The following is a 20756-nucleotide window of genomic DNA, read 5'->3' on the forward strand; positions in this document are numbered from 1 at the left end:
CGAGTCCGCGATTTCGGGAGTGTTCTCGAGTCCGCGATTTCGCGAGCCCGCGATTTCGCGAGTGTTCGCGAGTCCGCGATTTCGGGAGTGTTCGCGAGTCCGCGATTTCGGGAGTCCTCGATTTCGCGGGTGTTCGCGAGTACGCGATTTTGGGAGGTTTCGCGAGTCCGCGATTTCGCGGGTTTTCGCGAGTCCGCGATTTCGGGAGTGTTTGCGAGTCCGCGATTTCGCCAGTCCGCGATATCGCGGCTGTTCGCGAGTCCGCGATTTCGCGAGTCTGCGATTTCGCGGGTGTTCGCGAGTCCCCGATTTCGCGGGTGTTCGCGAGTCCGCGATTTCGCGAGCCCCCGATTTCGCGGGTGTTCGCGAGTCCGCGATTTCGGGAGTGTTCTCGAGTCCGCGATTTCGCGAGCCCGCGATTTCGCGAGTGTTCGCGAGTCCGCGATTTCGGGAGTGTTCTCGAGTCCGCGATATCGCGAGCCCGCGATTTTGCGAGTGTTCGCGAGCCCGCGATTTCGCGAGCCCGCGATTTCGCGAGTGTTCGCGAGTCCGCGATTTCGGGAGTGTTCTCGAGTCCGCGATATCGCGAGCCCGCGATTTTGCGAGTGTTCGCGAGTCCGCGATTTCGCGAGACCGCGATTTCGCGGGTGTTCGCGAGTCCGCGATTTCGGTCGTGTCCGCGATTTCGCGGGTGTTCGCGAGTCCGCGATTTCGGTAGAGTTCGCGAGTCCCCGATTTCGCGAGTGTTTGCGAGTACGCGAGTCCGCGATTTCGGGAGTTTTCGCGAGTCCGCGATTTCGGGAGTGTTCGCGAGTCCGCGATTTCGCGGGTGTTCGCGAGTACGCGAGTCCGCGATTTCGGGAGTTTTCGCGAGTCCGCGATTTCGGGAGTGTTCGCGAGTCCGCGATATCGCGAGCCCGCGATTTTGCGAGTGTTCGCGAGTCCGCGATTTCGCGAGACCGCGATTTCGCGGGTGTTCGCGAGTCCGCGATTTCGCGGGTGTTCGCGAGTCCGCGATTTCGCGAGTGTTTGCGAGTACGCGAGTCCGCGATTTCGGGAGTTTTCGCGAGTCCGCGATTTCGGGAGTGTTCGCGAGTCCGCGATTTCGCGAGTCCGCGATTTCGCGGGTGTTCGCGAGTCCGCGATTTCGCGAGTCTGCGATTTCGCGGGTGTTCGCGAGTCCCCGATTTCGCGGGTGTTTGCGAGTCCGCGATTTCGCGGGTGTTCGCGAGTCCGCGATTTCGCTTGTGTTCGCGAGTCCGCTAGTCCGCGATTTCGGGAGTTTTCGGGAGTCCGCGATTTCGGGAGTGTTCGCGAGTCCGCGATTTCGCGGGTGTTCGCGAGTCCGCTAGTCCGCGATTTCGGGAGTTTTTGGTGAGTCCGCGATTTCGGGAGTGTTCGCGAGTCCGCGATTTCGCGGGTGTTCGCGAGTGTGCGATTTCGCGAGTCCGCGATTTCGCGGGTGTTCGCGAGTCCGCGATTTCGCGAGTGTTCGCGAGTCCGCGATTTCGGGAGTGTTCGCTAGTCCGCGATTTCGCGAGTCCGCGATTTCGCGGGTGTTCGCGAGTCCGCGATTTCGGGAGTGTTCGCGAGTCCGCGAGTCCGCGATTTCGGGAGTTTTCGGGAGTCCGCGATTTCGGGAGTGTTCGCGAGTCCGCGATTTCGCGAGTGTTCACAAGTCCGCGATTTCGCGGGTGTTCGCGGGTCCGCGATTTAGGGAGTGTTCGCGAGTCCGCGATTTCGCGAGTGTTCGCGAGTCCGCCATTTCGGGAGTTTTCGCGAGTCTGCGATTTCGCGAGTCCGCGATTTCGCGGGTGTTCGCGAGTCCGCGATTTCGCGAGTGTTCGCGAGTCCGCGATTTCGCGGGTGTTCGCGAGTACGCGATTTCGCGGGTGTTCGCGAATCCGCCATTTCGGGAGTGTTCGCGAGTCCGCGATTTCGCGAGTCCGCGATTTCGCGGGTTTTCGCGAGTCCGCCATTTCGGGAGTGTTTGCGAGTACGCGAGTCCGCGATTTCGGGAGTGATCGCGAGTCCGCGATTTAGCGAGTCCGCGATTTCGCGAGTCCGCGATTTCGCGGGTGTTCGCGAGTCCGCGAGTCCGCGATTTCGGGAGTTTTCGGGAGTCCGCGATTTCGGGAGTGATCGCGATTCTGCGATTTCGCGGGTGTTCACAAGTCCGCGATTTCGCGGGTGTTCGCGAGTCCGCGATTTCGGGAGTGTTAATGAGTCTGCGATTTCGCGAGTCCGCGATTTCGCGGGTGTTCGCGAGTCCGCGATTTCGGGAGTGTTCGCGAGTCCGCGATTTCGGGAGTGTTGGCGAGTCCGCGATTTCGCGAGTGTTCGCGATTCCGCGATTTCGCGGGTGTTCGCGAGTCCGCTAGTCCGCGATTTCGGGAGTTTTTGGTGAGTCCGCGATTTCGGGAGTGTTCGCGAGTCCGCGATTTCGCGGGTGTTCGCGAGTGTGCGATTTCGCGAGTCCGCGATTTCGCGGGTGTTCGCGAGTCCGCGATTTCGCGAGTGTTCGCGAGTCCGCGATTTCGGGAGTGTTCGCTAGTCCGCGATTTCGCGAGTCCGCGATTTCGCGGGTGTTCGCGAGTCCGCGATTTCGGGAGGGTTCGCGAGTCCGCGAGTCCGCGATTTCGGGAGTTTTCGGGAGTCCGCGATTTCGGGAGTGTTCGCGAGTCCGCGATTTCGCGAGTGTTCACAAGTCCGCGATTTCGCGGGTGTTCGCGGGTCCGCGATTTAGGGAGTGTTCGCGAGTCCGCGATTTCGCGGGTGTTCGCGAGTCCGCGATTTCGCGAGTCCGCGATTTCGGGAGTGTTCGCGAGTCCGCGATTTCGGGAGTGTTGGCGAGTCCGCGATTTCTCGAGTGTTCGCGAGTCCGCGATTTCGCGGGTGTTCGCGAGTCCGCGATTTCGCGGGTGTTCGCGAGTCCGCGATTTCGGGAGTGTTCGCTAGTCCGCGATTTCGCGAGTCCGCGATTTCGCGAGTGTTCGCGAGTCCGCGATTTCGGGAGTGTTCGCTAGTCCGCGATTTCGCGAGTCCGCGATTTCGCGGGTGTTCGCGAGTCCGCGATTTCGGGAGTGTTCGCGAGTCCGCGAGTCCGCGATTTCCGGAGTTTTCGGGAGTCCGCGATTTCGGGAGTGTTCGCGAGTCCGCGATTTCGCGGGTGTTCGCGAGTCCGCGATTTCGCGGGTGTTCGCGGGTCCGCGATTTAGGGAGTGTTCGCGAGTCCGCGATTTCGCGAGTGTTCACAAGTCCGCGATTTCGCGGGTGTTCGCGGGTCCGCGATTTAGGGAGTGTTCGCGAGTCCGCGATTTCGCGGGTGTTCGCGAGTCCGCGATTTCGCGAGTCCGCGATTTCGGGAGTGTTCGCGAGTCCGCGATTTCGGGAGTGTTGGCGAGTCCGCGATTTCGCGAGTGTTCGCGAGTCCGCGATTTCGCGGGTGTTCGCGAGTCCGCGATTTCGCGGGTGTTCGCGAGTCCGCCATTTCGGGAGTGTTCGCGAGTCCGCGATTTCGCGGGTTTTCGCGAGTCCGCCATTTCGGGAGTGTTCGCGAGTCCGCGATTTCGCGAGTCCGCGATTTCGCGATTGTTCGCGAGTCCGCGATTTCGCGGGTGTTCGCGAGTCCGCGATTTCGGGAGTGTTCGCGAGTCCGCGATTTCGCGAGTGTTCGCGAGTCCGCGATTTCGGGAGTCCTCGATTTCGCGGGTGTTCGCGAGTCCGCGGTTTCGGGAGTGTTCGCGAGTCCGCGATTTCGCGGGTTTTCGCGAGTCCGCGATTTCGGGAGTGTTTGCGAGTCCGCGATTTCGCCAGTCCGCGATATCGCGGCTGTTCGCGAGTCCGCGATTTCGCGAGTCTGCGATTTCGCGGGTGTTCGCGAGTCCCCGATTTCGCTGGTGTTCGCGAGTCCGCGATTTCGGGAGTGTTCTCGAGTCCGCGATTTCGCGAGCCCGCGATTTCGCCAGTGTTCGCGAATCCGCGATTTCGGGAGTGTTCTCGAGTCCGCGATATCGCGAGCCCGCGATTTTGCGAGTGTTCGCGAGACCGCGATTTCGCGAGACCGTGATTTCGCGGGTGTTCGCGAGTCCGCGATTTCGGTCGTGTCCGCGATTTCGCGGGTGTTCGCGAGTCCGCGATTTCGGTAGAGTTCGCGAGTCCGCGATTTCGCGAGTGTTTGCGAGTACGCGAGTCCGCGATTTCGGGAGTTTTCGCGAGTCCGCGATTTCGGGAGTGTTCGCGAGTCCGCGATTTCGCGAGTCCGCGATTTCGCGAGTCTGCGATTTCGCGGGTGTTCGCGAGTCCCCGATTTCGCGGGTGTTCGCGAGTCCGCGATTTCGGGAGTGTTTGCGAGTCCGCGATTTCGCCAGTCCGCGATATCGCGGCTGTTCGCGAGTCCGCGATTTCGCGAGTCTGCGATTTCGCGGGTGTTCGCGAGTCCGCGATTTCGCGGGTGTTCGCGAGTCCGCGATTTCGGGAGTGTTCTCGAGTCCGCGATTTCGCGAGCCCGCGATTTCGCGAGTGTTCGCGAGTCCGCGATTTCGGGAGTGTTCTCGAGTCCGCGATATCGCGAGCCCGCGATTTTGCGAGTGTTCGCGAGTACGCGATTTCGCGAGACCGCGATTTCGCGGGTGTTCGCGAGTCCGCGATTTCGGTCGTGTCCGCGATTTCGCGGGTGTTCGCGAGTCCGCGATTTCGGTAGAGTTCGCGAGTCCGCGATTTCGCGAGTGTTTGCGAGTACGCGAGTCCGCGATTTCGGGAGTTTTCGCGAGTCCGCGATTTCGGGAGTGTTCGCGAGTCCGCGATTTCGCGAGTCCGCGGTTTCGCGGGTGTTCGCGAGTACGCGATTTCGGTCGTGTCCGCGGTTTCGCGGGTGTTCGCGAGTCCGCGATTTCGGTAGAGTTCGCGAGTCCGCGATTTCGGGAGTTCTCGCGAGTCCGCGATTTCGGGAGTGTTCGCGAGTCCGCGATATCGCGAGCCCGCGATTTTGCGAGTGTTCGCGAGTCCGCGATTTCGCGAGTCCGCGATTTCGGGAGTGTTCGCGAGTCCGCGATATCGCGAGCCCGCGATTTTGCGAGTGTTCGCGAGTCCGCGATTTCGCGAGACCGCGATTTCGCGGGTGTTCGCGAGTCCGCGATTTCGGTCGTGTCCGCGATTTCGCGGGTGTTCGCGAGTCCGCGATTTCGCGAGTTTTTGCGAGTACGCGAGTCCGCGATTTCGGGAGTTTTCGCGAGTCCGCGATTTCGCGATTCCGCGATTTCGCGGGTGTTCGCGAGTCCCCGATTTCGCGGGTGTTCGCGAGTCCGCGATTTCGGGAGTGTTCTCGAGTCCGCGATTTCGCGAGCCCGCGATTTCGCGAGTGTTCGCGAGTCCGCGATTTCGGGAGTGTTCTCGAGTCCGCGATTTCGCGAGCCCGCGATTTCGCGAGTGTTCGCGAGTCCGCGATTTCGGGAGTGTTCGCGAGTCCGCGATTTCGGGAGTCCTCGATTTCGCGGGTGTTCGCGAGTACGCGATTTTGGGAGGTTTCGCGAGTCCGCGATTTCGCGGGTTTTCGCGAGTCCGCGATTTCGGGAGTGTTTGCGAGTCCGCGATTTCGCCAGTCCGCGATATCGCGGCTGTTCGCGAGTCCGCGATTTCGCGAGTCTGCGATTTCGCGGGTGTTCGCGAGTCCCCGATTTCGCGGGTGTTCGCGAGTCCGCGATTTCGCGAGCCCCCGATTTCGCGGGTGTTCGCGAGTCCGCGATTTCGGGAGTGTTCTCGAGTCCGCGATTTCGCGAGCCCGCGATTTCGCGAGTGTTCGCGAGTCCGCGATTTCGGGAGTGTTCTCGAGTCCGCGATATCGCGAGCCCGCGATTTTGCGAGTGTTCGCGAGCCCGCGATTTCGCGAGCCCGCGATTTCGCGAGTGTTCGCGAGTCCGCGATTTCGGGAGTGTTCTCGAGTCCGCGATATCGCGAGCCCGCGATTTTGCGAGTGTTCGCGAGTCCGCGATTTCGCGAGACCGCGATTTCGCGGGTGTTCGCGAGTCCGCGATTTCGGTCGTGTCCGCGATTTCGCGGGTGTTCGCGAGTCCGCGATTTCGGTAGAGTTCGCGAGTCCCCGATTTCGCGAGTGTTTGCGAGTACGCGAGTCCGCGATTTCGGGAGTTTTCGCGAGTCCGCGATTTCGGGAGTGTTCGCGAGTCCGCGATTTCGCGGGTGTTCGCGAGTACGCGAGTCCGCGATTTCGGGAGTTTTCGCGAGTCCGCGATTTCGGGAGTGTTCGCGAGTCCGCGATATCGCGAGCCCGCGATTTTGCGAGTGTTCGCGAGTCCGCGATTTCGCGAGACCGCGATTTCGCGGGTGTTCGCGAGTCCGCGATTTCGCGGGTGTTCGCGAGTCCGCGATTTCGCGAGTGTTTGCGAGTACGCGAGTCCGCGATTTCGGGAGTTTTCGCGAGTCCGCGATTTCGGGAGTGTTCGCGAGTCCGCGATTTCGCGAGTCCGCGATTTCGCGGGTGTTCGCGAGTCCGCGATTTCGCGAGTCTGCGATTTCGCGGGTGTTCGCGAGTCCCCGATTTCGCGGGTGTTTGCGAGTCCGCGATTTCGCGGGTGTTCGCGAGTCCGCGATTTCGCTTGTGTTCGCGAGTCCGCTAGTCCGCGATTTCGGGAGTTTTCGGGAGTCCGCGATTTCGGGAGTGTTCGCGAGTCCGCGATTTCGCGGGTGTTCGCGAGTCCGCTAGTCCGCGATTTCGGGAGTTTTTGGTGAGTCCGCGATTTCGGGAGTGTTCGCGAGTCCGCGATTTCGCGGGTGTTCGCGAGTGTGCGATTTCGCGAGTCCGCGATTTCGCGGGTGTTCGCGAGTCCGCGATTTCGCGAGTGTTCGCGAGTCCGCGATTTCGGGAGTGTTCGCTAGTCCGCGATTTCGCGAGTCCGCGATTTCGCGGGTGTTCGCGAGTCCGCGATTTCGGGAGTGTTCGCGAGTCCGCGAGTCCGCGATTTCGGGAGTTTTCGGGAGTCCGCGATTTCGGGAGTGTTCGCGAGTCCGCGATTTCGCGAGTGTTCACAAGTCCGCGATTTCGCGGGTGTTCGCGGGTCCGCGATTTAGGGAGTGTTCGCGAGTCCGCGATTTCGCGAGTGTTCGCGAGTCCGCCATTTCGGGAGTTTTCGCGAGTCTGCGATTTCGCGAGTCCGCGATTTCGCGGGTGTTCGCGAGTCCGCGATTTCGCGAGTGTTCGCGAGTCCGCGATTTCGCGGGTGTTCGCGAGTCCGCGATTTCGCGGGTGTTCGCGAGTCCGCTAGTCCGCGATTTCGGGAGTTTTCGGGAGTCCGCGATTTCGGGAGTGTTCGCGAGTCCGCGATTTCACGAGTCCGCGATTTCGCGGGTGTTCGCGAGTCCGCGATTTCGCGAGTGTTCGCGAGTCCGCGATTTCGCGGGTGTTCACAAGTCCGCGATTTCGTGGGTGTTCACGAGTCCGCGATTTCGCGGGTGTTCGCGAGTCTGCGATTTCGCGAGTCCGCGATTTCGCGGGTGTTCGCGAGTCCGCGATTTCGCGAGTGTTCGCGAGTCCGCGATTTCGCGGGTGTTCGCGAGTCCGCGATTTCGCGGGTGTTCGCGAGTCCGCTAGTCCGCGATTTCGGGAGTTTTCGGGAGTCCGCGATTTCGGGAGTGTTCGCGAGTCCGCGATTTCGCGAGTCCGCGATTTCGCGGGTGTTCGCGAGTCCGCGATTTCGCGAGTGTTCGCGAGTCCGCGATTTCGCGGGTGTTCGCGAGTCCGCGATTTCGCGAGTGTTCGCGAGTCCGCGATTTCGGGAGTGTTCGCTAGTCCGCGATTTCGCGAGTCCGCGATTTCGCGGGTGTTCGCGAGTCCGCGATTTCGGGAGGGTTCGCGAGTCCGCGAGTCCGCGATTTCGGGAGTTTTCGGGAGTCCGCGATTTCGGGAGTGTTCGCGAGTCCGCGATTTCGCGAGTGTTCACAAGTCCGCGATTTCGCGGGTGTTCGCGGGTCCGCGATTTAGGGAGTGTTCGCGAGTCCGCGATTTCGCGGGTGTTCGCGAGTCCGCGATTTCGCGAGTCCGCGATTTCGGGAGTGTTCGCGAGTCCGCGATTTCGGGAGTGTTGGCGAGTCCGCGATTTCTCGAGTGTTCGCGAGTCCGCGATTTCGCGGGTGTTCGCGAGTCCGCGATTTCGCGGGTGTTCGCGAGTCCGCGATTTCGGGAGTGTTCGCTAGTCCGCGATTTCGCGAGTCCGCGATTTCGCGAGTGTTCGCGAGTCCGCGATTTCGGGAGTGTTCGCTAGTCCGCGATTTCGCGAGTCCGCGATTTCGCGGGTGTTCGCGAGTCCGCGATTTCGGGAGTGTTCGCGAGTCCGCGAGTCCGCGATTTCCGGAGTTTTCGGGAGTCCGCGATTTCGGGAGTGTTCGCGAGTCCGCGATTTCGCGGGTGTTCGCGAGTCCGCGATTTCGCGGGTGTTCGCGGGTCCGCGATTTAGGGAGTGTTCGCGAGTCCGCGATTTCGCGAGTGTTCACAAGTCCGCGATTTCGCGGGTGTTCGCGGGTCCGCGATTTAGGGAGTGTTCGCGAGTCCGCGATTTCGCGGGTGTTCGCGAGTCCGCGATTTCGCGAGTCCGCGATTTCGGGAGTGTTCGCGAGTCCGCGATTTCGGGAGTGTTGGCGAGTCCGCGATTTCGCGAGTGTTCGCGAGTCCGCGATTTCGCGGGTGTTCGCGAGTCCGCGATTTCGCGAGTGTTCGCGAGTCCGCGATTTCGCGGGTGTTCGCGAGTCCGCGATTTCGCGGGTGTTCGCGAGTCCGCCATTTCGGGAGTGTTCGCGAGTCCGCGATTTCGCGAGTCCGCGATTTCGCGGGTGTTCGCGAGTCCGCGATTTCGGGAGTGTTCGCGAGTCCGCGAGTCCGCGATTTCGGGAGTTTTCGGGAGTCCGCGATTTCGGGAGTGTTCGCGAGTCCGCGATTTCGCGAGTGTTCACAAGTCCGCGATTTCGCGGGTGTTCGCGGGTCCGCGATTTAGGGAGTGTTCGCGAGTCCGCGATTTCGCGAGTGTTCGCGAGTCCGCCATTTCGGGAGTTTTCGCGAGTCTGCGATTTCGCGAGTCCGCGATTTCGCGGGTGTTCGCGAGTCCGCGATTTCGCGAGTGTTCGCGAGTCCGCGATTTCGCGGGTGTTCGCGAGTCCGCGATTTCGCGGGTGTTCGCGAGTCCGCTAGTCCGCGATTTCGGGAGTTTTCGGGAGTCCGCGATTTCGGGAGTGTTCGCGAGTCCGCGATTTCACGAGTCCGCGATTTCGCGGGTGTTCGCGAGTCCGCGATTTCGCGAGTGTTCGCGAGTCCGCGATTTCGCGGGTGTTCACAAGTCCGCGATTTCGTGGGTGTTCACGAGTCCGCGATTTCGCGGGTGTTCGCGAGTCTGCGATTTCGCGAGTCCTCGATTTCGCGGGTGTTCGCGATTTCGCGAGTGTTCGCGAGTCCGCGATTTCGCGGGTGTTCGCGAGTCCGCGATTTCGCGGGTGTTCGCGAGTCAACTAGTCCGCGATTTCGGGAGTTTTCGGGAGTCCGCGATTTCGGGAGTGTTCGCGAGTCCGCGATTTCGCGGGTGTTCGCGAGTCCGCGATTTCGGGAGTTTTCGGGAGTCCGCGATTTCGGGAGTGTTCGCGAGTCCGCGATTTCGCGGGTGTTCGCGAGTCCGCTAGTCCGCGATTTCGGGAGTTTTTGGTGAGTCCGCGATTTCGGGAGTGTTCGCGAGTCCGCGATTTCGCGGGTGTTCGCGAGTGTGCGATTTCGCGAGTCCGCGATTTCGCGGGTGTTCGCGAGTCCGCGATTTCGCGAGTGTTCGCGAGTGTGCGATTTCGCGAGTCCGCGATTTCGGGAGTGTTCGCGAGTCCGCGATTTCGCGGGTGTTCGCGAGTGTGCGATTTCGCGAGTCCGCGATTTCGCGGGTGTTCGCGAGTCCGCGATTTCGGGAGTGTTCGCTAGTCCGCGATTTCGCGAGTCCGCGATTTCGCGGGTGTTCGCGAGTCCGCGATTTCGGGAGTGTTCGCGAGTCCGCGAGTCCGCGATTTCGGGAGTTTTCGGGAGTCCGCGATTTCGGGAGTGTTCGCGAGTCCGCGATTTCGCGAGTGTTCACAAGTCCGCGATTTCGCGGGTGTTCGCGGGTCCGCGATTTAGGGAGTGTTCGCGAGTCCGCGATTTCGCGGGTGTTCGCGAGTCCGCGATTTCGCGAGTCCGCGATTTCGGGAGTGTTCGCGAGTCCGCGATTTCGGGAGTGTTGGCGAGTCCGCGATTTCGCGAGTGTCGCGAGTCCGCGATTTCGCGGGTGTTCGCGAGTCCGCGATTTCGCGAGTGTTCGCGAGTCCGCGATTTCGCGGGTGTTCGCGAGTCCGCGATTTCGCGAGTCCGCGATTTCGCGAGTGTTCGCGAGTCCGCCATTTCGGGAGTGTTCGCGAGTCCGCGATTTCGCGAGTCCGCGATTTCGCGATTGTTCGCGAGTCCGCGATTTCGCGGGTGTTCGCGAGTCCGCGATTTCGGGAGTGTTCGCGAGTCCGCGATTTCGCGAGTGTTCGCGAGTCCGCGATTTCGGGAGTGTTCTCGAGTCCGCGATTTCGCGAGCCCGCGATTTCGGGAGTGTTCGCGAGTCCGCGAGTCCGCGATTTCGCGGGTGTTCGCGAGTCCGCGAGTCCGCAATTTCGGGAGTTTTCGGGAGTCCGCGATTTCGGGAGTGTTCGCGATTCCGCGATTTCGCGGGTGTTCACAAGTCCGCGATTTCGCCGGTGTTCGCGAGCCCGCGATTTCGGGAGTGTTCGCGAGTCCGCGAGTCCGCGATTTCGCGGGTGTTCGCGAGTCCGCGAGTCCGCGATTTCGGGAGTTTTCGGGAGTCCGCGATTTCGGGAGTGTTCGCGATTCCGCGATTTCGCGGGTGTTCACAAGTCCGCGATTTCGCGGGTGTTCGCGAGTCCGCGATTTCGGGAGTGTTCGCGAGTCTGCGATTTCACGAGTGTTCGCGAGTCCGCGATTTCGGGAGTGTTCTCGATTCCGCGATTTCGCGAGCCCGCGATTTCGGGAGTGTTCGCGAGTCCGCGATTTCGCGGGTGTTCGCGAGTCCGCGAATCCGCGATTTCGGGAGTTTTCGGGAGTCCGCGATTTCGGGAGTGTTCGCGATTCCGCGATTTCGCGGGTGTTCACAAGTCCGCGATTTCGCGGGTGTTCGCGAGTCCGCGATTTCGGGAGTTTTCGCGAGTCTGCGATTTCACGAGTCCGCGATTTCGCGGGTGTTCGCGAGTCCGCGATTTCGCGAGTGTTCGCGAGTCCGCGATTTCGCGGGTGTTCGCGAGTCCGCGATTTCGCGGGTGTTCGCGAGTCCGCTAGTCCGCGATTTCGGGAGTTTTCGGGAGTCCGCGATTTCGGGAGTGTTCGCGAGTCCGCGATTTCGCGGGTGTTCGCGAGTCCACAAGTCCGCGATTTCGGGAGTTTTCGGGAGTCCGCGATTTCGGGAGAGTTCGCGAGTCCGCGATTTCGCGGGTGTCGCGAGTGTGCGATTTCGCGAGTCCGCGATTTCGCGGGTGTTCGCGAGTCCGCGATTTCGCGAGTGTTCGCGAGTCCGCGATTTCGGGAGTGTTCGCTAGTCCGCGATTTCGCGAGTCCGCGATTTCGCGGGTGTTCGCGAGGCCGCGATTTCGCGGGTGTTCGCGAGTCCGCGATTTCGCTAGTGTTCGTGAGTCCGCGATTTCGCGAGTGTTCGCGAGTCCGCGATTTCGCGGGTGTTCGCTAGTCCGCGATTTCGCGGGTGTTCGCGAGTCCGCTAGTCCGCGATTTCGGGAGTTTTCGGGAGTCCGCGATTTCGGGAGTGTTCGCGAGTCCGCGATTTCGCGGGTGTTCGCGAGTCCGCTAGTCCGCGATTTCGGGAGTTTTCGGGAGTCCGCGATTTCGGGAGTGTTCGCGAGTCCGCGATTTCGCGGGTGTTCGCGAGTGTGCGATTTCGCGAGTCCGCGATTTCGCGGGTGTTCGCGAGTCCGCGATTTCGCGAGTGTTCGCGAGTCCGCGATTTCGGGAGTGTTCGCTAGTCCGCGATTTCGCGAGTCCGCGATTTCGCGGGTGTTCGCGAGTCCGCGATTTCGGGAGTATTCGCGAGTCCGCGAGTCCGCGATTTCGGGAGTTTTCGGGAGTCCGCGATTTCGGGAGTGTTCGCGAGTCCGCGATTTCGCGAGTGTTCACAAGTCCGCCATTTCGCGGGTGTTCGCGGGTCCGCGATTTAGGGAGTGTTCGCGAGTCCGCGATTTCGCGGGTGTTCGCGAGTCCGCGATTTCGCGAGTCCGCGATTTCGGGAGTGTTCGCGAGTCAGCGATTTCGGGAGTGTTGGCGAGTCCGCGATTTCGCGGTTGTTCGCGAGTCCGCCATTTCGGGAGTGTTCGCGAGTCCGCGATTTCGCGAGTCCGCGATTTCGCGGGTTTTCGCGAGTCCGCCATTTCGGGAGTGTTCGCGAGTCCGCGATTTCGCGAGTCCGCGATTTCGCGATTGTTCGCGAGTCCGCGATTTCGCGGGTGTTCGCGAGTCCGCGATTTCGGGAGTGTTCGCGAGTCCGCGATTTCGCGAGTGTTCGCGAGTCCGCGATTTCGGGAGTGTTCTCGAGTCCGCGATTTCGCGAGCCCGCGATTTCGGGAGTGTTCGCGAGTCCGCGAGTCCGCGATTTCGCGGGTGTTCGCGAGTCCGCGAGTCCGCAATTTCGGGAGTTTTCGGGAGTCCGCGATTTCGGGAGTGTTCGCGATTCCGCGATTTCGCGGGTGTTCACAAGTCCGCGATTTCGCGGGTGTTCGCGAGCCCGCGATTTCGGGAGTGTTCGCGAGTCCGCGAGTCCGCGATTTCGCGGGTGTTCGCGAGTCCGCGAGTCCGCGATTTTGGGAGTTTTCGGGAGTCCGCGATTTCGGGAGTGTTCGCGATTCCGCGATTTCGCGGGTGTTCACAAGTCCGCGATTTCGCGGGTGTTCGCGAGTCCGCGATTTCGGGAGTGTTCGCGAGTCTGCGATTTCGCGAGTGTTCGCGAGTCCGCGATTTCGGGAGTGTTCTCGATTCCGCGATTTCGCGATCCCGCGATTTCGGGAGTGTTCGCGAGTCCGCGATTTCGGGAGTGTTCGCGATTCCGCGATTTCGCGGGTGTTCACAAGTCCGCGATTTCGCGGGTGTTCGCGAGTCCGCGATTTCGGGAGTTTTCGCGAGTCTGCGATTTCGCGAGTCCGCGATTTCGCGGGTGTTCGCGAGTCCGCGATTTCGCGAATGTTCGCGAGTCCGCGATTTCGCGGGTGTTCGCGAGTCCGCGATTTCGCGGGTGTTCGCGAGTCCGCTAGTCCGCGATTTCGGGAGTTTTCGGGAGTCCGAGATTTCGCGGGTGTTCGCGAGTCCGCGATTTCGGGAGTGTTCGCGAGTCTGCGATTTCGCGAGTGTTCGCGAGTCCGCGATTTCGGGAGTGTTCTCGATTCCGCGATTTCGCGAGCCCGCTATTTCGGGAGTGTTCGCGAGTCCGCGATTTCGCGGGTGTTCGCGAGTCCGCGAATCCGCGATTTCGGGAGTTTTCGGGAGTCCGCGATTTCGGGAGTGTTCGCGATTCCGCGATTTCGCGGGTGTTCACAAGTCCGCGATTTCGCGGGTGTTCGCGAGTCCGCGATTTCGCGAGTCCGCGATTTCGCGGGTGTTCGCGAGTCCGCGATTTCGCGAGTGTTCGCGAGTCCGCGATTTCGCGGGTGTTCGCGAGTCCGCGATTTCGCGGGTGTTCGCGAGTCCGCTAGTCCGCGATTTCGGGAGTTTTCGGGAGTCCGCGATTTCGGGAGTGTTCGCGAGTCCGCGATTTCGCGGGTGTTCGCGAGTCCACAAGTCCGCGATTTCGGGAGTTTTCGGGAGTCCGCGATTTCGGGAGAGTTCGCGAGTCCGCGATTTCGCGGGTGTCGCGAGTGTGCGATTTCGCGAGTCCGCGATTTCGCGGGTGTTCGCGAGTCCGCGATTTCGCGAGTGTTCGCGAGTCCGCGATTTCGGGAGTGTTCGCTAGTCCGCGATTTCGCGAGTCCGCGATTTCGCGGGTGTTCGCGAGGCCGCGATTTCGCGGGTGTTCGCGAGTCCGCGATTTCGCTAGTGTTCGTGAGTCCGCGATTTCGCGAGTGTTCGCGAGTCCGCGATTTCGCGGGTGTTCGCTAGTCCGCGATTTCGCGGGTGTTCGCGAGTCCGCTAGTCCGCGATTTCGGGAGTTTTCGGGAGTCCGCGATTTCGGGAGTGTTCGCGAGTCCTCGATTTCGCGGGTGTTCGCGAGTCCGCTAGTCCGCGATTTCGGGAGTTTTCGGGAGTCCGCGATTTCGGGAGTGTTCGCGAGTCCGCGATTTCGCGGGTGTTCGCGAGTGTGCGATTTCGCGAGTCCGCGATTTCGCGGGTGTTCGCGAGTCCGCGATTTCGCGAGTGTTCGCGAGTCCGCGATTTCGGGAGTGTTCGCTAGTCCGCGATTTCGCGAGTCCGCGATTTCGCGGGTGTTCGCGAGTCCGCGATTTCGGGAGTGTTCGCGAGTCCGCGAGTCCGCGATTTCGGGAGTTTTCGGGAGTCCGCGATTTCGGGAGTGTTCGCGAGTCCGCGATTTCGCGAGTGTTCACAAGTCCGCAATTTCGCGGGTGTTCGCGGGTCCGCGATTTAGGGAGTGTTCGCGAGTCCGCGATTTCGCGGGTGTTCGCGAGTCCGCGATTTCGCGAGTCCGCGATTTCGGGAGTGTTCGCGAGTCAGCGATTTCGGGAGTGTTGGCGAGTCCGCGATTTCGCGAGTGTTCGCGAGTCCGCGATTTCGCGGGTGTTCGCGAGTCCGCGATTTCGCGAAAGTTCGCGAGTCCGCGATTTCGCGGGTGTTCGCGAGTCCGCGATTTCGAGGTTTTTCGCGAGTCCGCCATTTCGGGAGTGTTCGCGAGTCCGCGATTTCGCGAGTCCGCGATTTCGCGGGTTTTCGCGAGTCCGCCATTTCGGGAGTGTTCGCGAGTCCGCGATTTCGCGAGTCCGCGATTTCGCGATTGTTCGCGAGTCCGCGATTTCGCGGGTGTTCGCGAGTCCGCGATTTCGGGAGTGTTCGCGAGTCCGCGATTTCGCGAGTGTTCGCGAGTCCGCGATTTCGGGAGTGTTCTTGAGTCCGCGATTTCGCGAGCCCGCGATTTCGGGAGTGTTCGCGAGTCCGCGAGTCCGCGATTTCGCGGGTGTTCGCGAGTCCGCGAGTCCGCAATTTCGGGAGTTTTCGGGAGTCCGCGATTTCGGGAGTGTTCGCGATTCCGCGATTTCGCGGGTGTTCACAAGTCCGCGATTTCGCGGGTGTTCGCGAGCCCGCGATTTCGGGAGTGTTCGCGAGTCCGCGAGTCCGCGATTTCGCGGGTGTTCGCGAGTCCGCGAGTCCGCGATTTCGGGAGTTTTCGGGAGTCCGCCATTTCGGGAGTGTTCGCGATTCCGCGATTTCGCGGGTGTTCACAAGTCCGCGATTTCGCGGGTGTTCGCGAGTCCGCGATTTCGGGAGTGTTCGCGAGTCTGCGATTTCGCGAGTGTTCGCGAGTCCGCGATTTCGGGAGTGTTCTCGATTCCGCGATTTCGCGACCCCGCGATTTCGGGAGTGTTCGCGAGTCCGCGATTTCGGGAGTGTTCGCGATTCCGCGATTTCGCGGGTGTTCACAAGTCCGCGATTTCGCGGGTGTTCGCGAGTCCGCGATTTCGGGAGTTTTCGCGAGTCTGCGATTTCGCGAGTCCGCGATTTCGCGGGTGTTCGCGAGTCCGCGATTTCGCGAGTGTTCGCGAGTCCGCGATTTCGCGGGTGTTCGCGAGTCCGCGATTTCGCGGGTGTTCGCGAGTCCGCTAGTCCGCGATTTCGGGAGTTTTCGGGAGTCCGCGATTTCGGGAGTGTTCGCGAGTCCGCGATTTCGCGGGTGTTCGCGAGTCCACAAGTCCGCGATTTCGGGAGTTTTCGGGAGTCCGCGATTTCGGGAGAGTTCGCGAGTCCGCGATTTCGCGGGTGTCGCGAGTGTGCGATTTCGCGAGTCCGCGATTTCGCGGGTGTTCGCGAGTCCGCGATTTCGCGAGTGTTCGCGAGTCCGCGATTTCGGGAGTGTTCGCTAGTCCGCGATTTCGCGAGTCCGCGATTTCGCGGGTGTTCGCGAGGCCGCGATTTCGCGGGTGTTCGCGAGGCCGCGATTTCGCGGGTGTTCGCGAGTCCGCGATTTCGCTAGTGTTCGTGAGTCCGCGATTTCGCGAGTGTTCGCGAGTCCGCGATTTCGCGGGTGTTCGCGAGTCCGCGATTTCGCGGGTGTTCGCGAGTCCGCTAGTCCGCGATTTCGGGAGTTTTCGGGAGTCCGCGATTTCGGGAGTGTTCGCGAGTCCGCGATTTCGCAAGTGTTTGCGAGTACGCGAGTCCGCGATTTCGGGAGTGATCGCGAGTCCGCGATTTCGGGAGTGTTCGCGAGTCCGCGATTTCGCGGGTGTTCGCGAGTGTGCGATTTCGCGAGTCCGCGATTTCGCGGGTGTTCGCGAGTCCGCTATTTCGCGAGTGTTCGCGAGTCCGCGATTTCGGGAGTGTTCGCTAGTCCGCGATTTCGCGAGTCCGCGATTTCGCGGGTGTTCGCGAGTCCGCGATTTCGGGAGTGTTCGCGAGTCCGCGAGTCCGCGATTTCGCGGGTGTTCGCGAATCCGCGAGTCCGCGATTTCGGGAGTTTTCGGGAGTCCGCGATTTCGGGAGTGTTCGCGATTCCGCGATTTCGCGGGTGTTCACAAGTCCGCGATTTCGCGGGTGTTCGCGAGTCCGCGATTTCGGGAGTGTTCGCGAGTCTGCGATTTCGCGAGTCCTCGATTTCGCGGGTGTTCGCGAGTCCGCGATTTCGCGAGTGTTCGCGAGTCCGCGATTTCGCGGGTGTTCGCGAGTCCGCGATTTCGCGGGTGTTCGCGAGTCCGCTAGTCCGCGATTTCGGGAGTTTTCGGGAGTCCGCGATTTCGGGAGTGTTCGCGACTCCGCGATTTCGCGGGTGTTCGCGAGTGTGCGATTTCGCGAGTCCGCGATTTCGCGGATGTTCGCGAGTCCGCGATTTCGCGAGTGTTCGCGAGTCCGCGATTTCGGGAGTGTTCGCTAGTCCGCGATTTCGCGAGTCCGCGATTTCGCGGGTGTTCGCGAGTCCGCGATTTCGCGGGTGTTCGCGAGTCCGCGATTTCGCTAGTGTTCGCGAGTCCGCGATTTCGCGAGTGTTTGCGAGTACGCGAGTCCGCGATTTCGGGAGTGATCGCGAGTCCGCGATTTAGCGAGTCCGCGATTTCGCGAGTCCGCGATTTCGCGGGTGTTCGCGAGTCCGCGAGTCCGCGATTTCGGGAGTTTTCGGGAGTCCGCGATTTCGGGAGTGATCGCGATTCTGCGATTTCGCGGGTGTTCACAAGTCCGCGATTTCGCGAGTCCGCGATTTCGCGGGTGTTCGCGAGTCCGCGATTTCGGGAGTTTTCGCGAGTCTGCGATTTCGCGAGTCCGCGATTTCGCGGGTGTTCGCGAGTCCGCGATTCGCGAGTGTTCACAAGTCCGCGATTTCGCTGGTGTTCGCGAGTCCGCGATTTCGGGAGTGTTCGCGAGTCCGCGATTTCGCGAGTGTTCGTGAGTCCGCGAGTGTAAGGGAGTCGGCGATTTCGCGGGTATTCTCGAGTCCGCGCGTCCGCGATTTCGGGAGTTTTCGCGAGTCCGCGATTTCGCGGGTGTTCACGAGTACGCGAGTCTGCGATTTCGCGAATCCGCGATTTCGCGGGTGTTCACAAGTCCGCGATTTCGCGGGTGTTCGCGAGTCCGCGATTTCGGGAGTTTTCGCGAGTCTGCGATTTCGCGAGTCCGCGATTTCGCGAGTGTTCGCGAGTCCGCGATTTCGCGGGTGTTCGCGAGTCCGCGATTTCGCGGGTGTTCGCGAGTCCGCTAGTCCGCGATTTCGGGAGTTTTCGGGAGTCTGCGATTTCGGGAGTGTTCGCGAGTACGCGATTTCGCGGGTGTTCGCGAGTCCGCGATTTCGCGATTTCGGGAGTTTTCGGGAGTCCGCGATTTCGGGAGTGTACGCGAGTCCGCGATTTCGCGGGTGTTCGCGAGTGTGCGATTTCGCGAGTCCGCGATTTCGCGGGTGTTCGCGAGTCCGCGATTTCGCGAGTGTTCGCGAGTCCGCGATTTCGGGAGTGTTCGCTAGTCCGCGATTTCGCGAGTCCGCGATTTCGCGGGTGTTCGCGAGTCCGCGATTTCGGGAGTGTTCGCGAGTCCGCGAGTCCGCGATTTCGCGGGTGTTCGCGGGTCCGCGATTTAGGGAGTGTTCGCGAGTCCGCGATTTCGCGGGTGTTCGTGAGTCCGCGATTTCGCGAGTCCGCGATTCGCGAGTGTTCACAAGTCCGCGATTTCGGGAGTGTTGGCGAGTCCGCGATTTCGCGAGTGTTCGCGAGTCCGCGATTTCGCGGGTGTTCGCGAGTCGGCGATTTCGCGGTTGTTCGCGAGTCCGCCGTTTCGGGAGTGTTCGCGAGTCCGCGATTTCGCGAGTCCGCGATTTCGCGGGTTTTCGCGAGTCCGCCATTTCGGGAGTGTTCGCGAGTCCGCGATTTCGCGAGTCCGCGATTTCGCGATTGTTCGCGAGTCCGCGATTTCGCGGGTGTTCGCGAGTCCGCGATTTCGGGAGTGTTCGCGAGTCCGCGATTTCGCGAGTGTTCGCGAGTCCGCGATTTCGGGAGTGTTCTCGAGTCCGCGATTTCGCGAGTCCGCGATTTCGCGGGTGTTCGCGAGTCCGCGATTTCGCGGGTGTTCGCGAATCCGCGATTTCGCTAGTGTTCGCGAGTCCGCGATTTCGCGAGTGTTTGCGAGTACGCGAGTCCGCGATTTCGGGAGTGATCGCGAGTCCGCGATTTAGCGAGTCCGCGATTTCGCGAGTCCGCGATTTCGCGGGTGTTCGCGAGTCCGCGAGTCCGCGATTTCGGGAGTTTTCGGGAGTCCGCGATTTCGGGAGTGATCGCGATTCTGCGATTTCGCGGGTGTTCACAAGTCCGCGATTTCGCGGGTGTTCGCGAGTCCGCGATTTCGGGAGTGTTAATGAGTCTGCGATTTCGCGAGTCCGCCATTTCGCGGGTGTTCGCGAGTCCGCGATTTCGGGAGTGTTCGCGAGTCCGCGATTTCGGGAGTGTTGGCGAGTCCGCGATTTCGCGAGTGTTCGCGATTCCGCGATTTCGCGGGTGTTCACAAGTCCGCGATTTCGCGGGTGTTCGCGAGTCCGCGATTTCGGGAGTGTTCGCGAGTCTGCGATTTCGCGAGTCCGCGATTTCGCGGGTGTTCGCGAGTCCTCGATTTCGCGGGTGTTCGCGAGTCCGCGATTTCGCGGGTGTTCGCGAGTCCGCGATTTCGCGGGTGTTCGCTAGTCCGCGATTTCGCGGGTGTTCGCGAGTCCGCTAGTCCGCGATTTCGGGAGTTTTCGGGAGTCCGCGATTTCGGGAGTGTTCGCGAGTCCTCGATTTCGCGGGTGTTCGCGAGTCCGCTAGTCCGCGATTTCGGGAGTTTTCGGGAGTCCGCGATTTCGGGAGTGTTCGCGAGTCCGCGATTTCGCGGGTGTTCGCGAGTGTGCGATTTCGCGAGTCCGCGATTTCGCGGGTGTTCGCGAGTCCGCGATTTCGCGAGTGTTCGCGAGTCCGCGATTTCGGGAGTGTTCGCTAGTCCGCGATTTCGCGAGTCCGCGATTTCGCGGGTGTTCGCGAGTCCGCGATTTCGGGAGTGTTCGCGAGTCCGCGAGTCCGCGATTTCGGGAGTTTTCGGGAGTCCGCGATTTCGGGAGTGTTCGCGAGTCCGCGATTTCGCGAGTGTTCACAAGTCCGCAATTTCGCGGGTGTTCGCGGGTCCGCGATTTAGGGAGTGTTCGCGAGTCCGCGATTTCGCGGGTGTTCGCGAGTCCGCGATTTCGCGAGTCCGCGATTTCGGGAGTGTTCGCGAGTCAGCGATTTCGGGAGTGTTGGCGAGTCCGCGATTTCGCGAGTGTTCGCGAGTCCGCGATTTCGCGGGTGTTCGCGAGTCCGCGATTTCGCGAAAGTTCGCGAGTCCGCGATTTCGCGGGTGTTCGCGAGTCCGCGATTTCGAGGTTTTTCGCGAGTCCGCCATTTCGGGAGTGTTCGCGAGTCCGCGATTTCGCGAGTCCGCGATTTCGCGGGTTTTCGCGAGTCCGCCATTTCGGGAGTGTTCGCGAGTCCGCGATTTCGCGAGTCCGCGATTTCGCGATTGTTCGCGAGTCCGCGATTTCGCGGGTGTTCGCGAGTCCGCGATTTCGGGAGTGTTCGCGAGTCCGCGATTTCGCGAGTGTTCGCGAGTCCGCGATTTCGGGAGTGTTCTTGAGTCCGCGATTTCGCGAGCCCGCGATTTCGGGAGTGTTCGCGAGTCCGCGAGTCCGCGATTTCGCGGGTGTTCGCGAGTCCGCGAGTCCGCAATTTCGGGAGTTTTCGGGAGTCCGCGATTTCGGGAGTGTTCGCGATTCCGCGATTTCGCGGGTGTTCACAAGTCCGCGATTTCGCGGGTGTTCGCGAGCCCGCGATTTCGGGAGTGTTCGCGAGTCCGCGAGTCCGCGATTTCGCGGGTGTTCGCGAGTCCGCGAGTCCGCGATTTCGGGAGTTTTCGGGAGTCCGCCATTTCGGGAGTGTTCGCGATTCCGCGATTTCGCGGGTGTTCACAAGTCCGCGATTTCGCGGGTGTTCGCGAGTCCGCGATTTCGGGAGTGTTCGCGAGTCTGCGATTTCGCGAGTGTTCGCGAGTC

The sequence above is a fragment of the Conger conger genome, chromosome 5, assembly GCF_963514075.1.
Source record: "Conger conger chromosome 5, fConCon1.1, whole genome shotgun sequence".
NCBI lineage: Eukaryota > Metazoa > Chordata > Actinopteri > Anguilliformes > Congridae > Conger > Conger conger.